The sequence below is a fragment of the Aythya marila genome (genome assembly GCF_965140915.1).
Source record: "Aythya marila genome assembly, chromosome: 17".
Taxonomy (NCBI): Eukaryota; Metazoa; Chordata; class Aves; order Anseriformes; family Anatidae; genus Aythya; species Aythya marila.
Genome location: NC_139058.1, coordinates 10,751,799 through 10,770,382, shown reverse-complemented (window position 1 = coordinate 10,770,382; position 18,584 = coordinate 10,751,799). Strand labels below are relative to the sequence as shown.

Sequence of the window (18,584 nt, the reverse complement as noted above, 5' to 3'; positions counted from 1 at the left end):
TGACAGTTTCCAGACCACTAAGCTGGAGAAGCCGGGCTGTGTCGTGATTCAGAAGCATTTAAAATATGAATCAGTCTCTTCTGCATCTCAAAAGTGGAAGTTACAGGGAAAACCACTGTAAATGGATTTACCAGCACTGCTCTACAGAGAAACTTAGAATTGTTATATCACACTAAGCAAATTAGGAGTGTTAGGAGCAAAAAATCTTTTAGTCAGCAAATTAACTCTCTCATGATTTATTTTTAAAGATCTGAATGTGACTGTTAGAGTCAAAAAAAAAAAAAAAAAAAAAAAAAAGTACAGGAAAACCTTCCCAGGTGATATTCAACCCTGTCCTAAAACTCTGAGTTTGCAGTGTTAAGTTTTTCAGAGCTAGTGGGCAAATGTTGGGTGTAAGGTAAAGCTGAGCAGGAACTATTTGAAAAGAAATGTAGAACAGAGGTAGGTTGTGTTGTTATTGTTGTTTTGTTTTTAAGCTTCTTTGATTTAGGGAAGGGAAGGATTCTGCTTTAAAATGTACCAGATAGGAATCTTAGGACAGATTTTTCACACTCGGACAGCTGGAGCAGCTGTATATTCCCCACTGAAATGAAAATGCTACACTTCAAGATTTAGAAAGGTAAAAAGTGTGACGAGAGCATTAAATAGAAGGGCCATATGATACCAAAATTTAGCTCTGTGTTTATTATAAAGAAAATCCTAGTTGTAGAAGGGAAAAAATGAACTTGTTCCACCACTTTCTTTTTTTCCTCAGGAGAAAACACAGAATATATCCTAGGTAATAAATCTGTTTTATGGCTCACATGAGAAAGGGTGGAGAAACTCCCATTATTTTCTTCCCAGAAATTGAAATGCACATGAGCTAACATGGGAGACACTGGGATTTTCATCCAACAAATGCACAGCTGGCTTCTGCTTTTATTATTTTTCTAAGCCTAATCATTTTTCATTTGATTAGCTGGTGGCTGACAAAACTATCACTTGCTCAGTGTTTTGTATATTTAGTAGACTAGGTGTGATGCAAAAAAGATATTGTAATACATACCCAGAAGCATAGCTCAACTTGTTCAGTTGATGAGGAATTTCTATGTCCCTCTCCCTAAAATGCAAGTTTCTATCATCAGGTTTTGAGTTTGAGTACCGAAAAAGTAACTGCTTGAGAACTAGAGACAGGAGAATTGTGTAAGCATTTAAGACTTTTTTTTTTTTTAATTCACATTATAAAATTGCAGGATGCTCTATGCATATAAATAGATCATCAGGAATCAGTTGGAAGTCTACAGGGCCAATTTTGCTATGAGAAAGTGGTGAGATGATTTGAGGAAGGAAAGTCCTAGTTAGTGCTAGGAGGTGGGGGAAGAAGAGCTGCAAACAAGGATTTCAGTGTTCACAGGGTGAGCTGTGCTTTATTGGATCAGTAGGTTTTGCAGAATGCAATTTTGGAGAAGACCTGTGGACACAGTGGGGGAGGGGAAAAAAAGCAGAGTGAGACAGAGCGGCAAAGTGAGCACGCACGTAGATGTGGGAGAACAGGAGGCACGTGGGAGTGAGGTTGCGCTGAGCCATGACCGCGCCTGGGGTTGTAGGTAAAGCCCTGGATTCTCAGTTTGAAGTCAGGAGGGAGAAACGGCCTATCGCTAAACTCCTTCTGCGTGTTCTGCAGAATCAGGAAAACACGTTAAAGAGCCCAGTATCCTGGTCCATTTTGTGTTGACCCTTTATACCAGGGGCAAAGCAGACTGGCTACTTCTGAATTTGTGCTTTTGGTATTTAACGCGCTACGCTGTGCCAGAGCTCGTTATCATTGTTCTTCTGGGCAAAGCAACGCTGACACCTTCCTTAAGTAAGAAGAGAAAGAACACAGTTTTATCCCAGATTGGTTGGTCTGTGTTGTCCAAGTGTTTGGTGTGTTTCTAATTGTTATTGTCAAAAATTCCAAAACAACTTGACATGTTCTGGGGGCAGGAGAAGATGTGGTCTATCTGCTTCCACTTCAATATTTCGTGGTGTCTTCTCTGGTTTTAATTTGTAGGCATTTTTAAATGGTAGATGTTCAGAACCGTGTTCGAAATTTTAAGTGAAATGAAGTTCATTAGAAATCTTGTAGAAGGAAACTTCAGCCTAATTTAAGGTCAGTTCTGTGTTCTTTTATATCACGGTTGGCTGGGAAGGAATGGTTGAATGATTTTGTCAGGATTGGTAGAACCTATGTACCGTGTATCTACATTCTGACCTGGCTCTGTTGCACCCACTGAATAATTGTTGATTAGTTCAAGCTCTGTAACAAGAAGATTATGACTATGCTGAATGCCATGAGCCGGTATATTTTCACAGTTAAGGAAAATGGCCTTAATGGAAAAATACAAGACTACTGAAGTGTCAGTAAAGCATCATGGGAGCTCTTTTTTGTATAGATCTCCCTCAGAGACCACGGATCAGAGTACTTGGTGTATGGGACTGCTGCTTGGGACATGGAAATGCATGAGCCTGTATCCGTGGTGGCTTGCTCCTGTTGGGTCTGTAGCAGTCTGCAGAGGAGGTGCCATCGCGCAGCCAGCTTTGCTGCCCTACTTTCGCGTAGCCTGCCATGTTGGGATTTACATCTCTGGCCTGCCAGTTTAGCCATCTGATCTAATACATTTTCTTTCCTGCAACGGGCCTATGTGACTGAAGCTGTGCTTTGACTCGTAGCACCTGCGTTAGGCCCTCAGATTCCTTCATCCTCTGGAATACGAGGCGTGGCCACATTGACTCGTGGCTGGGGGAGCTGCTCCTGGGTGCCTGGGGCAAAGCATCCCTGGCGTGCAGCTGGGCACCCACTGGCTAGCAGCGGCCCTTGGAGCCGAGGTCTGCCTTTTGCAATCTGATCCCACGTCCCAGGTGCTGAGGGCTCGCTACCTAGCTGCAAGTAGGTTGCAGAGAGGGAGAGAGCTCTGGTGTTGTGTTGTATAAATGTGTGGTGCAGTCTTAGGTGCAGAAACGTCTCTGGCCTGGTCCTGTTACACTGCATTTATGCTCCTTGCGTGAGATTTGACAGGTCTGCTGCTGGTAACAGTTTGACCTTACTGAACAAGACTCAAATTTGAGAATAATTGGGAACATGCGAGACATTCAGGACTTTTTAAATTTTTCTCCTTTTTTCTAGTTTGTTTAGGCCCCCCACCTTTCACTTCAACAATTGAGGGTGTTGGTTACTTCCTTCTGTGTTTATGTAAGAAAAGCTTTTTATAGTTCATTTTTCCAGTTGGCCTATGTACTTCCTCCACGGCAGCCTAACACATAATTCTTCCCACTCCCTCCCAACCACTGAAGCTAATGGAAGACTTTTTTTTTTATTATTATTATAAAAATGGGGCTGTGGGATTGGAAGTGGTGTTTATTCTTACTTGGAAATGTGTTTTTTGACAAACTGTATTTTGTTATTAGTCAAGGAAAAGCATGGAAGGTAGCAAAGAATAATCAGCCATGTTTTGTTCACAGGACATTTAGTTTGTACTGGACATTTCCAGATCAGTTTTTGTTCGGCTGTAAATCTACTTAGAAAAACAGGTGTTTGTCAGAAACGTGCGTGGAAGTGGGCTACATTCTGTTTTTATTTTTGTTTTTTGATAAAAGTTTCTTAATGCAATGCAAATTGTGCAGAATTGTTCAGTATAATCCATTCCAATTTATGCAGGGCATGCGGGAGGGGTGAAGGCACTGTAGGAGCTCCACATCTACCCATGATTTTCTCCTGTCTGGATGTCTTGCACACCAACAGCACTTGAGCCTTGCAAACCGGGATCTGTGCTGGAGATCTTCTGAAAGGCCCATCATTTGCATCAAGATTGGAGAACGTGGCCTGGCCACTTCCCCTCACTGTTCTCCAGAGGCATCGCTGCTCAGGACTGCATGCACTTCTCCCTGCTTAAGGACAGGTGCCACATCTGGTTTACCAGGGCTTTACTCCTGCTTGCTGAAAGTTTTTATCACCATTTGTCCAGGACTGTTATTTAGCCCCCAAATAGAATTATTAATATTTAATACTACAGTATTTCCCCCCCTCTATGACAGACAGCTTACTGAGAATATCTACTGGGAATATCCTTAATTTCCTATAGTTTGGATGCTACTTCTCAATAAAGGTTATGTTTTGGAACTCATTTTACAATTAATTTTTTTCTTTTGTTGTCAAATACAATCTTGAAAGATTTTCCAACACTAATACAGATAACCTTCATCTGTCAGTGGACATATGTGTGCAGACATAGCCCCTGTCTAGAATAAGTTTAATTTGAGGTAGACTGAACTATCTCACTGCTTCAGTTCTTTAATATTGTTGGTCTCTATATAAGCCTTCGTTTTTCCCAAATGACTAGTTTTAAGGTGGCATGATAATTCTGACTTACATGAGACAGGAATTCACTTTTTCTTCTGCCATAAACTAGCCACCAGCTGCACTACAAACTAGCAGGAAAAAAAAAAAAAATTAGATCTGAGGGATGCAGAGCCCGGAACCTGAGAATCCTTGCACCTTAAATCTCATGTCTCTCCCTGGGACATTTAAGGTCCTGACAGGTCATTTAGCCCCTCTTGCATTGTCTGATTACGGAAATAAAATCTTAAAGGCACTTGCTTATTTTATTGCTCCATTGCTTATTTTATTGCTCCATTGCTAAATTATTGAAATCAACAGTTAGCATTTAATTACAGTTATTTTAGGCCATAAATATAGCATAGTGGCTGATGATGTAATTGGGCATTTTATAATACCTCCTATTTTAAAAATAAAGAGAAAATATCTGAAATTCATGTCTTCATGCTTGTGCCCATTAAATGTGGTTATCATTATCTAGTGACGACATATGCTCTTCCTAACTAGGATTCTCTTCTCTTTCATGCTGATACTATCTTCGTGCTAGATTATTCCTGTCCCTAGAAGCACCTCGGGGCAGGAGTGGGAAACGAATGTGTCCCATATGGCTGCTTTGGGAAGCAGGTTTGGGTCTGGGGAGGAAGGAAAGGAGATGCAATGGGGTCTTCATGCCTGATCCTTCCCTTGCTATGAGCAGGGCACGCAGTGGGGGGGAGCAGGGCCATGCCTTCCTGTACTACGGAGCTAGCTAGGAGTGATGTGGGAGTACATTTCATTCAGAACGGGTGAAATTATTTGTTCTCCCATGCAAGAGGAAGGGAGCCAGGGAGGAACGGTGTCTCTGAGTCACCCGTTCTTCCTGGAGCGCCTCCTGGGGTGGTGCCACTACATGCAGCCCGATACAAGACTGAGCCTGAAGGCTTGAACTAGCTGATTGCAAATATTTTACAGAAGTCTTATTTTCTGGTAATTACTTTAATATGATTCAGTGTCTTCTCTTTTGTCTGATCTTGTTGATGAGCCTTCATGCCTGATCCTCCCCCACTGCTGTGGGAGCCCAGCAAGCCTTCCCACAGCATCTGTACCATTCCTGCTGTTTCTCCCCTTGGTTCAGTGGCGGCAAGCAGGTACATGGCAGCATCGTTGGCAGTGTTGCTGCTTAATACAGTGGACCTTGTAGTTTCTACTGATCCTGGACCTGGTCTTGCAAACCTGGTCTTAGAGCTTCTAAATCCCCTCAGATTCTGTGGGTAGAGCAGTTTGCAGCCTTGGGGTCATGGTGCTCTTTGCCAGTTGACATTCGTTGTGATAGCCCAAAGTGAGAGCTCCTGTGGAAACCTGGCACTTTGCTCCTGAGGCAACTGTGTATGAACTGAGTCCAAAGCACCCAGTGTTGAATGGATATATGGAGAACGGCTGGGATTTAGGTTCCAGTGGGTCACCAACTGTATTTACTAGAGACTACTAATAATAGTGAACAGACTCATTCCATTCCCACATCTCTAGGGTTTTAAAAATCCAGCAGAACCAGCAAAATACCTAAAGCTCAGCCAGTGAAATCCAGCCAAGTTTTGTAAAGATTACAATGGTAGTTTCAATTAAATATAAATCGTGCACTTTCAATGTACAATTTACTTAAAAGGAGTTATTTTGCCAAACCATAAATGTACCAATAACTAAACCAAAGAAATAGCAGTTTAAGAAATCTAAGTTTATAAGGTTTAGAAAAAACTTTCAGATATTTTTATTGCTTTTATTTAACCATGTGATTCATATTTAATCCTGGTTAGACTTAATTCATACATACATATCTTCATAGCAGGCCGTACACTTCTCAGAAGCGAATGACTGGTCTATGTTAGCGTATTTGTTCAATAAGGGGCGGAGAGGGAGAGGTGTAGAGTACAACTCACTTGCATAATCTTTTGCATATATGAGAAAAAGTCTGTCTCACATTAGACCTACAAGAAAAACATGGGTACTCATAATTCATATTATCCCGTAAAATTTAGAAGAGCATTCTGAGACTGTAAATGAAGGTAATTTATGTATAAAACCTCATCCATGAAGAATTTATTGCTAGAGTAGGTATAATATGCTTTGGCACAGACTTCTCCCCTGAAACTAGTACTTGCAGATTTGAAAAAGGAACATACCTCGCAGGTTAAATTATAATCTGGTTTTATAGAAAACACATTATTATGAAGACTTTTGCATTTGAGAGTGCTAAAGACAGTTAATAAGTTATTGTTCCATGGCTGTTGCTCACGGATGTGTGTAAACATCTTCACTATGTGAGCAGTCTCATTAAAATCAACAGGGAGAGGTGGCTCTTGTGTCTTGTAGATTTTTGCTGGAAGACTTGGACATGCAGTGGTAGAAGTGAGGCCAAAGCAGGGCTGAGGTTGTGTTGCGGCAACGATGTGTCCAGTATTGGGGAGATTTCGGCACCATCTCCTCAATGATTGTGCAACTCATGCAGCCGGAACAAAGATATGCTTCCTTCTGGTTGGATATGATTTTTTTTTTTCTTTTGAGCTTATGTTGTGTGTATGTGCTTTTATAATTGTCTCTTTTTGACCTAAATGCTTTTACATCCATGAAAGTTAATGATATGATATGAAAATCAAGGGAAAAAAACAGCCTGTTGCTACTACAACTTTTTCAAATAGTACAAAGTAACCTTAAAATAGGGAGTGATCTGGTTAACTGTAGAATGTAACACTTAAATGCATGTAGCTGGGAATAGAAAGAGCTGCTAGCATGATGGGATTAGAGCAAGAGAAACTACTGAGTTTACTGCCACAAAAATGGACCAAAGCTCCTGAGCATTGATATAGAACAGATAGGACCTTTAAATTCTCTGAAAGATACACAATTGTGTAGGAAAGCAGTCTGTTAGGCTTGGATGGACAGTGAACACTATCAGTTCCTCTGGGATTTAAACTAGGAATTGTAGGAAGTGTAGGTGTTTCAGGAAGTGCTTTTCTAAAATACGGTGATATTTCTTCCGGAGGTGGGTCCTTGGACAGTACACTTACACTTAGTCTTTTTTCTGTTGGCTTGCCCTACAGCAGAAATCCTAAACTATTGAGAGCAAAGACAGCTTCCTCTGCCAGGTGTATTAGCCAGAATCGCATCTCTGAAGAAAGAAGTAACTTCTCTCTTTAAAGTCACATGATTTTTGAGGTCACTGAAAATTTATCACATCAAGGTATCACTTTGCTACTAAGGAAAGCCACAGTGGGCTTGCATCTGAAGTACTATGTTCAATTCTCTGCTTTTCCAGATGGGTTTAGTGGAGTTAGAAATGATACTGAAAACTACAACTGAAATGACCAAGGGAAATGGAACAACTGCCTTTTGAGGAGAGAGAAAAAAGGCTGGTACACTTCAGTTTTGAGGAAGATAGATTTATCACTGGGGTTTACAAAATCATGACAGTGATGAAAAAGCTGAATGTGAAACTGTTGACCTCCAAAGCCTGTAATGCAGGAACTAGAGGGCACTCAATGAAGCCAGTAGGTGATCAAGTTTAAAACAAGTAAGATAAAATACGCCTTAATTTTCTGAAACTTCAGATAGTGAATTTGCTCCCACAGGAGGTAGTGAAGGCAGTGGTGGTATCAGCAGGTTCAAAAGGGATTAGACAATTTCACAGACAGGAGGACTACAAATGGACAGTAAAATTGCAGTGTCTTGTAACTTCATTAATGTAGCAACTGTATATGGGGAAGCCTGTGGGGAATGGACTGCCAAAGCAGTCAGCCTTTTCCCTAGCTAGCATCTCTAAATTCGTGCCGCTGCTGGAAACGGTGTTGGGCTAAACAGACTGCTCGCCTGACCCTGCTGGGCATTCCTTATGCAATGCTAGCACCATTGAATGCTTTCCTTTGGATGCTCTGTTTGTTAATATGCTGAGTTCTTATAAGATAATCAAGAAAAATCGGTAGCAAGCATGTTAATACTGCATTGTTAATACCTGAAGTATTAACGTGCTTCAAAGTCTGATCCATTGATAATCACATGCCTGCCTGCTACTATGCATGTTACTAACATGGCATTTATTTGGAAAATGTACAACTTGGAAAATGAATTTTAAGTTTGTGTGTAAGTTTGTTTATTTTTCTTGGCAGTGAGTTTTAGCTATCTGTGAAGTGAAAAGCCGTCCAGGTGCAGTGAAGCTGTATGGTGCCACGAGTACTCCAGCAGGAAGGTGTACAGGACAGGTATGCAGGAAGCTGAGTAGGAGCAGTTCCTTCACGGTGCCATACTGTGTGCTACTGAGATGTCTTTGTGCTGGTTTGAAGTAGGCCAAGCTGAGAAGATGAGACAGAAGAGGGACGTTGTGCTGACCACGTCCATGGGTGGGGCCCAGAGCCTGGGACTTGGTCCCCATTCCAGGCCCTGGGCTTTAGTGCCACCAGAGCTGCAGTGACAGCCCTGTGGGCTGGAGCTTCCTCCTCTCACACTGCTTGGTGCCTGCCCCTCTCCTGATCACTCAGTCAAACCCAAAGTACTTAGGCTACTGCTTTTTATATAGTGCTTAGCCTTTTTATTATTTACATCAATTTATTTGTAAATGAATTTGGATATTGCCTCATTGTCAACATCTGTAACATTTAGAGGGGTCCTGCAAAGATGGAAGACAACACTAATTCATTTAAGTATAGTATACAGAAAAGTTCTTCAAAAAGTTTTGTCTGTATATGTTTTATTTTTTGAAACGTTAAGCATGTCAACAAAAATATGCTCTGTTTTGATTAGAGGATGTGTTGGATTTTGGGTGTTTTTTTACATACAGACCTTTTTGTGTAGCTTCTCTGCTCTGGACACTTTCAGTAGAGACTTACAAAAGCCATACCGGTGCAGTTCAGGTCAGTTCATTGTGTCTGAGGAAACTGGTAGTGGTGTTCTGTTGATGAGAAATCCAGTGTAAAGAAATCTGCACTAGTGGTCTCAGATGTGCTGTTGGGAAACATGTTTGGGTTTTAATCAAGAGAAAGAGGGTGCTTGGTTCTTAAAATTATATATATTTTTTTTCCATGTTAACAAAAATGAAGAGCTTAAAACTGTCTGACTAAAACCTCAGCTAATTGAGTCCTGGTTCTATGAGCATTTTGATGTAATTGTCCTTTTTGTTTTTCAGTTTTCCGTGGAAGTACTTCAGCTGTAGGCAAAAATAAACTGAAAAAGCCTTTTAAGTCTTCTTCACACCTAAATATATTTATGCGTATTTTTAGTCACTATTTACTTTTTGCAAATTTATCTTGATGTGAAAAAAAAAAGTTTCAGATGTATTGTTCTCTTAGCAAAGATTTGACCCTCATCTTTACAGACACAATTTCACCATTTTCCTATCAGCCTTTAGTTCAAAGGAGCACTTCTAAGCATGCAGGCAAAAAACAGTTCTATTGTATAAAATAGAGATGTGTGTTTTATATCACGGGAGTTTAGAGAACAATGCAAAGGTCAATTGTGTTGCTTGCTCTCCTGTCACATGATGTGGGTGTGTATATGAATGCATCCCTGGAATTCCACTGTGGGATCTGCATCTTTGAAGCTGATGCTAAAATTACTGCCGAGGCTCTTCCAAAGGCGGATACTGATAGAAGATTCAATGAAATCGAAGGTCGCCAGTCTGGTAGGCGTTGAAAGATACCTGGCTATGATACTATTTCTGATTTAATAATGCGAATGGGAGGCTAGCCCTTTGTAATAATTAGGACTAATTACTGAAGAGGTGTTGACAGATGGGCTAAGAGGAAACAAACTGCCTTTATCCAGTGGCTTAGAGTCAGATTACTAGTCTTGTGTTATCTGTTTCTCAGAAAGTAGAAGCTTCAATCATTCACTAAGTCTTCAAAGGGGAAAGGGATCCTAACAATATACAGGATTTGGGATGAAGCTATGAAATACGTCTTTGACTCAAAATGGCTAAATTAATCTCCTTTCTGTAAATTATCATACTTTTAAAGTTTTAGTTACAGATGGAGAATCTGATTATAGTCTTGAAAAATAAGTGAAATCAATATTGATGACTGTCCTGTTGTTGTTTGTTGTGGCTGCTCCTGCTCATGGATTAGCCTGTGCTCGGTTCCTTGCTCTGTTAATAATCTTAATATGGATTCTTTGTTTCCCTCTTATGCTGTGCTTATTATCCACCTGAAAACAAGACAAGGGAAAATACTTAGTAATCTCTCACATTGTCTTTGTTTTATGCAGATGTCATATCTGCTTCTCAGCAGAAAATACGTCTGTCAAATGACTACGGTTATTTACCTTTTTAGGAGACAAGATCCTGGATATTTTAGGAAGAAAAACAATTACAGATATAATTGTGTTTACTGAGGAATTACTTGTTGATGTAGGATTTCCTTTAAAGTATTTTTTTTCTCTCCTTAAGGAGGTGATGTCCATGCAGTACATCTGGGTGAAGTAGATGTGCATATCTGATATGAATGGAGTTAGCAGAGACATTCAGGGGTTAATCCTTTGTCACTAGAATGAGCGCTCAATGTGACTTACTTTAGGCAAATGATTTAGAAGTCCAGCAGCCCTCCATCTTCTCAGATGACCACTTTAAGTGCATTTCTTCCCACCCTCCACCATATATAGGTCCTGTTTGTTCTGAGAAGTACCAGATACATACAGTTGCCTTGAATTGCAGTTATAAGATGAGGTAGCTTTCAATTATTTATTTACTTTTTTTAACAAAAGGGGCCTTTTAATTAGTGTTTAAATATTTATAACAGTTTTCTTGTGCTGTAAAATCGGTTATACTTTGATCTAGATTTTCTGGTTTGAGATAATAGGGCTGGTAAAAGTTTTCCTAATGAATTTGGTCAGAACATGACATAATCTGATTATCTGACGAAAGACTGACACTTTAGTTCCTGCCAGAATAAAAGTGCAGTACAATAGGGGGGCTATTCAGCACACATTCAAAGTCTGGGAGTTCAAGTTCAGGTACTGCAGAATTGTTCAAAGTTTCAAATTAAGGCGGTGAAACAGTTTTGCATTTTCACTATATTTTTGCTCAGGAGTAGTTTATCTTGGATGTCAGGAGTAGTCTGAAGTTATGTGTGTAAACCACGTAACTCTGTTCTGGAACTTTGGTTTTATTTTTCTCCATTTATGTTATTCCTTATAACAGAGAGACGAACTGATCAGCACATCGCACATGTAGCAAACAGTCAGTACTAGAGACTGGGAACTGAGCATCATCAGCATTCAGCTGCTGTTCAGCTTGTGACCAGCTTTTGACTGGTATCCACATTTTAATAATTTAACTCTTTAATGTATGATTAGCCTTATTTCAGAGTGTTGGAGATGAGAATATATTTAATTAATGCATCCTACATGCTTATGCAAAATGGATATAGACTTACATGATCAAACTGGCAGGAAAGAGCAATTGTGGGTTTGTATCTAAAGCATAAGCTTAGCCTAAACTGTTAAAATAAACATTTTTTTATTATTTGATATTCAGGTAATATTTGCCTTGTAAATGTCATTCCTGTTTGCACTGGAATTATAGTGATTCTTACTAGATTCCTAGCGCTAATTTTCTCTCCAATAGCTTGGCTTATACAAATGACATTTGTTTATACTGTATTGGATTGGAATCCTAATAAACAAGTTAATAATCAGGCTTTAATTTTGGGGGGTGTTTCATAGCATAAAAATACTTCATAAAGTGTAACTCTGACTCGTGTATAACTCTAAGGCTTTCCTTTGTTTAAATATTATATTGAAAAGGTTCTTGGAAAAAATAAAACGTACGTACCAAGTGGTATGGTCTTTAGTGAAGCACATATTGAGAATATAAACAAAGGAGGGTGGGTGGACACAGGTACAATATTCTGATATAAATGTATTTCCCACTGTGGCAATTCTGGTAAAGTATTTAGCCTGGTCAGGTATGAGCAGAATCATTTTTGATTCTTTTAATGAACATGCATTTTGTGAGTGTAGTGAGTAGTTTTCTTTTTCATTCTATGAAATGTAAACTGCCTGATTAAATTAAAAGGAATGATTTTGGAAAGCACTGTCAGAGCTCAACTTGCAGTGCATTTTAATGTAATTGATTACCTTTGTGAGGTTTCTCACTCTTGGTAAGGCATATAGGGAGTTACTTCACAAGCATCAGGAAGTGTACAGACACGAATGCGAGAAGTAGTAATTTTAAAAGTACCTAAAAAGTACATTGTTTTCATTTTTGTCTTCATAAGAGATGCTACTCAGTATCTCCTCCCACCAAAAATGCAAGAATTGAATTTCAGGGACATTCTTGTTCAAAGAAACTTGAGGACTTCAACTGCAAGTGACAGTAATTTTTACTTCAGGTGTGGCCAAAGCAAAATAAAATACACTTCTAATAATTCCGTGTGTAATAAAATATTTGTATGCATTTCTGTTTTACCATAGTTAAATCCAAACAGAATACTTATAGAGTAAGGAAAGGTTTAATGTTCTTTTGTTTTAGTTGAATATAAGGTAATGATGCAAAATTAAGATACAGTGTCGTGAAAAACTTACTGAGATATTAAAATGGATGTAATTTTAAGATAAGCATGAAAATGGGTTTTGGCCTCTTTCTCCCTTATTGTTGAGTGTATCAGGCCAGATCCCGAGCAGAGCTCAGTGCCAATGGAAATTACTCCATTTCTAGCAGCTCTGGACTTGGTTCTCTACATCAGGAATCAATTGATAAGTCATGTGCGATGTATATTAGATGTATAGGTTAATTTCCTATAGGTTATTTTTTATTATGCAATATCATGTTACATATACATTTCCTTAATTCCAAAACCTCTTAAGTTATATTTCACACTTTGATGAGAAAAGTATAGAAGACAAAATGTCATCTGATGTGTATTGTATTTCATGTTCCTATGCCCTGTGGGAGGAAAAGAAAAGTAATAGAACAGACAAATAAATAAACGCGGTGTTGAAACTGGCATGACAGTTTCTGCTCTTACGCAACGGAACTGCAATCAATTTATTGTCTTCATTGGTCAAATGCCAGAATAACAGTATAATATTATACAAGAGTAGATTAATTAAAGTAATTAGAACAGAATAAATTAAATAATCATAAAAGTTTGTCATGGGAAAAATATGTGTTTAGAATTAATTAGTTTTCAAATAAAGTGATATTTTAATTGCTCAGAGTTACAGAATCTTTAATTGCAGACACATAATTCTGGCCCGAGTAACTTCAGTTGCTGTAACAACTTGATATATTTCTTCTCTGTCAATTCTTTTTAATAGTTTGTTACTAAACAAGATTATTGCAGGAAATGTCTGCTAAAATGTCTGGAAGATGTTTAATTAAGCCCATGCTATCTGAGGACATTATTAGCTCTTGGAACCAAAAGATTTGTAGCTGATGCTGCACTAGGCAGCACCCCTAATTAAGGAGGAAGGGCAGACAGAGCCCTGTGGCTGACAGATTGCTATGCATGGCTGAACTAGAGGCTACTCAAAACACGCTTTTGATGGTCCTTGGCTTATCATTTTTCTGCTAGGTTACCATGATTTATCGAGTGTACAAACATAAATTCATTTTAGGTCTCATGGTATGGTACAGGAAGGCTGTTGTATAAATCCTTCTTTTCACTTATATTATGCATTTTCATGTTCTTTAGATCTGGCATTTGTAGTCCTGTATGTTTTGTTTTGTTTTGTTTTGTTTTGTTTCCCCTTCGCCTTACCTTTATGGGAGGGTGTGTCGCAGAGCTCAACTACTGTGTGTTTTTGTGTCTGCCTGCTTTCTACAAACGTGGTTGGCTGTAGTTACATCATCGCACTTTATCAAGCAATTAATGGTTTCAGAAAGTAAAACACATGGGCGTCTTCCCTTTTCTGCAAAGTGAACCTGTTTATGAAACACTAGAATTTCATCCGCTTCAGCTGTATTTCAATGATGTATTTTTGACTCCTTTATTAAAAGCTAGTGCAATGACATTGTGAAGCAGGAGCTCTCATGTTTTCAGTCCCCATATTTTTGGCATAAACGTATCCATGATATTTTGCTGTCTCCAAAATGTTTACTTCAGTAAGATTTGCAGTGCCCAAAATGTTTAACTGTGTTAAAAAAGGTCAACCAGCTGATAGCTGAAGGCGAATATGTCAGAATGAAAGACTGAAAAAAAATTATCAGTCCGACACAGTGGGAGTATTAGAATGATTAATGTTTATGTTAATTTATGGCTTTTACATATTGATTAATAGCTTTTTGTTTCAGTGACCAAACTGTGTAAGTGGCAATGAGATCCATATGCTAACTCAGTGTCTTTCAAATAATTACAGTCATTCTTAGTTTTGTTCCCATGTTGAATCTATGTTTTCATATGGAAGATAATTATTATACAGTGACTTTTTAAAAAATTGCAGATGGAAGTATTTGAAAGTGAACCTTAAGACAAAAAGCCTAGGTTTCAGTCTTCCTGAAGGCTGTACACTGACACTTATATACATTTTTCTTGCAAACTTCATTACTTAAAATCATAATATATTGTGGTTTAGCATCTTTTAGTTAAGGGATGCTTAGAGACAGAAAAGATGCTAACGCTTTGTGAGGAGCTATTATCTGAGTGGAAATCATTAAAAATGTGTTCCATTGCAAGATGGTTATTAGTCATTTTCTCTTCTGCTCCCATAAGATTTCTTGGCATATCACCAATTGCTGATAAGCAATTTTGTTTTCTATCTGTCCGTTGATTTTTACAATTAAAATGTGGAAACTTCCATCATTCATTGTGTAAATGTTAGGAGACCAGGCAAGTTTGGGGAAGCTCCTGAGAGAGGATGAACTCCTAGCCTCCCTCAAAGTCAATGGGAAATGGAGGTTCTCAGCACTTCTCAAAATGAGACTTTTTCTTGAAGTGTGTTTGTGAGCAGGCAGTCACTGTTAGCCATTAGAAATGACTTGGTGACCACGCAGAATGAAGGCCCTGACAGCATTTAGTGTTCCCAGCCTGTACAAAGTAGGACAGGGCTCTTGTCAGTTGTAATGCTGCCCATGTGGCAACAGGCTTATAGTATCAGTTAATAGAAGATTGTATACGTTGCATTCTCTTTGACACTGAGGGGTCTAATAAGTTTTGCAAGCAAAAGCGTTCTATGTAGAACTCTGTCTACACCGTGCAGACACTATATTCTTCAGTGCAGGCACACTAGTGAGTGCTTCCAGTCCATTCTTGTGATTTTTTTTGTTGTGTTAGTTTTCAAAGACAGTTACGAATACACATCAGTATGCTTAATTGCTCCTTTGGTTGTCATAGATAGGAGGCAGTAATATGGAAAAATAACCAATTTTAATAGAAAAAAATAGATTATTCTTCTAAAAATTGAGTGCTTTATTAGTATCTCTTGTTGGTTAAATCATAATTTTCTACAAATTCTAATTTCTGCTTGAAATCAATTTCTTGATTCAAAGATATCTACTGATTTCTATTTCCCAATTTAAATCAGCTATTTTCTTTAAAATTAGCTTTAAGGAAATCATAAAATTACAGTACAGTTTATATCTACATTTAGCACCAAAGATTGCAAATGGAGCTTTAAACTGAAAGAGTAACGCTGGTGTTAGTTGACTGATGAGTGAATTTTCACATATATTCCAAGGCTCTGACCTGTGCAACAGTTTGTGTAGCACTCCCACATCCCTTGACCTGTGCAGGCAGTTGCTGTATGAGATTTCCTTCTGATTCTGCTTTTACTAGTGTGGGTTTCAGCCTTTGCACACAACAGGCACATCACGTGTTTCAGGACTGGGGTCCCTTTCAGAAATCAGGCTGCCTGGCTTTTGATTTTGGATTTTAAATGGCCTTTTCATTTTTCCCTAAGTGTTTTGTACATGCTAGCTTGCCACACGATCCAAAAAGGCATTTCTTTGTACAGTCAGTTATTTTTTACTCAGGTGCAAACAGATTTCTTCAGAAAGTTGTCTTGCAAGTTCCCTCTTTTTTGCTGCCTACATTGCAGCAACCAGGGATGTCTAAGATGTCTCCAAGACCAGCTGTGCTGTAGCACTGTAATCCAGCGCGGCGCATCGGGTGCTGCAGGGCCGCCTGTCACTCTGGCTCGTCAGCAAGGCAACAGTTGGCTGGACAGGGAGCGGCCACGGTGGTCCCAGGCAGCCCTTACAAGGGGGTTTGCTGGGCAAAGGATGTTTCACTGCTGTGAAACTCAGCTGGCTGCAGTGGCTGGAAACCTGGGACGACTGTTTGGGAAGTTCATACTGCAAAGGCTGCCTGCTGTATTTTAACACTGGAGATTGTAAGTGTAATGGAATGAACAAAATTTTTTGTGCTGCACTATTAATTTGATGGAGTCTTTTATTTCCACTGACTTCCTCTACAGGCACAGCCAGTGACCCACTCTGAAAACACAGCTGCGCACTAGAACTAAGCTATGGGACGCGGCAGAGTGTCACAAAACCTCTGAGTGAGTGCAGGTACGCGCAGAAGTGCAGGCTAAAAAGGGGCTTTGTATGAATGAAAAAGAAACAGCATGGAAAGGGGGAAGATCAGTTTATTCACATCTTTCCCAACTCATTCTTTGCTTTGATTTTTCCTTTGGGAGGGTGGCACCTGGTAGACCAGGAATTTTCAAAAAATAACAGGGATTTCATATATCTGGTTGTGAGCACACCTGGATGTGTTGAATTTTTGCAGTAGTAATTATGTCTGCACACCTGCTGGTTTCAGTCCCAAATCAGTTTGCCAGACATGCCTAGAGAGATTTATTTCCCCTATACCTGAAAAAGTTCTTACCATGGAGTTTGTACTATCGTGAATGAGCCTACAGAAAAAGAGGATTTTTTCTTGTCTTTGTTTGAACCATTGGTATCTCAAACTGAACCATGGAGTTTGCAGGGGGAGGAGGGTGTTTGGATGATATTTTAATAGCAATTTGTTTTTGCTTCTATGTGTGATAGAAATGCTAGTGACAGGAGTGGGAACAGGAGAGTTGCTGAATTCTGCTGGAATTTTTCCTGTGGGAATCTGTTAATGTTTTTAATTCTCTGAGAGATTTTTCTAAGGTAATCCTTTTGACATTTACATATTTTAAATGACTCTCATTAAATAAAAGCTTAACTTTTTTATATCAAATGCTGAAGTGATGATACTGGAATACCACTGCATAGAAATTCAAATGGCTTGAAGATTATTCTAATTGCAACCTAGACAAAATAAGCTTCATAAAGGACATAAATAGTGAATTGTTCTCTAAAATAATGTAATTTTGAAGGAAATTCAAATGTTCTGGCATTTTGCAGAAGCATATCTTGCTGTACAAAACCCTTTTTAGTGCCTAACAATTGCTGTGTTTAGCCATTTGCTAACTGAAATGCTGATTTGAACAGCTGGGTTTTCCAATCGAGGCTTGCTTAGCAATTCTGTGCAGGAGCCCAGGGCTTTGCAGCACACCTTGTGAAACATACCTTCAGTTGTTTGTATCATACTGGAGTGTAGCTTAGCCTCTAAAAGAGGATCCTGCTACCAGCACAGGGAAGGCTAGAAGAAATCAAAAGTGGAACATCATTTAAGAAACAAGACAAGAGAATGGTGATGGGGTATTTCAGCTCTTCCTGGTGATTTCCTCTTGCAAACAAATTATGCCTTAAGCAAAACCATTCATATATTTTAATGCGCTTACATAGGCAGCAGGAACCAGAGCATGAGGATATCTCAGGCACAAACATAGGATGCTTTTAAATGAAATTTCTTCTGTAGGTTGCAGTTTTGCTAGTTCAAGCCCTTGAGCCAAATTTTGATCTCAGACCAGCCTAAATACTAAGTAAATTCATTTAATTAAATTCACTGTAGATATCCCCAGTTAACAAGAACAGATTGGTCTCCCTGAGGCTAGATGGAGTTAACAAGAAAATAAATGTTGTGCTAATTAGAGAACTCATTTTCAGACACCTGGGGTTAAACTTTAAAAAGTCCTAGAGATTGAGGTTTGAATGTTTATTTGGAAATGAGTCTTTTGCTTCTAAATCACTTGGGCACTTTTGAAAAATTTACCCAGGGGCTTTAATGCTCACACAGGCATCATATTTAGCATGTTTGGAGCTGTCTGTCTTAGCAAAGCATGCTATAAATATTGTCTGCTAGTATCAGTATACTGCAGTGTAGTTCCTTATCCATAAAAGTAAATTGGAGACAGTGAGCTGCCTGGTGGTTGAAGGTAGGCTAAACGTCCTGTTTCTGAG

General features: G+C 39.0%; 1 protein-coding gene across 4 annotated transcripts in view; it reads left to right on the top strand.

Annotated features, from left to right (window-relative positions):
- Positions 1–18,584, top strand: part of GNB1L (G protein subunit beta 1 like) — a 53,569-nt gene that overhangs the window by 14,997 nt on the left and 19,988 nt on the right. For 2 of the 4 annotated variants that reach the window (XM_082773911.1, XM_082773908.1), the window contains exon 2: positions 16,727–16,820. The exons of the other annotated variants lie outside the window; for them this stretch is intronic. The gene's annotated coding sequence lies outside the window, so the exon portion shown is untranslated. The remainder of the gene's footprint in view (positions 1–16,726; positions 16,821–18,584) is intronic. 4 annotated transcript variants of the gene reach the window in all.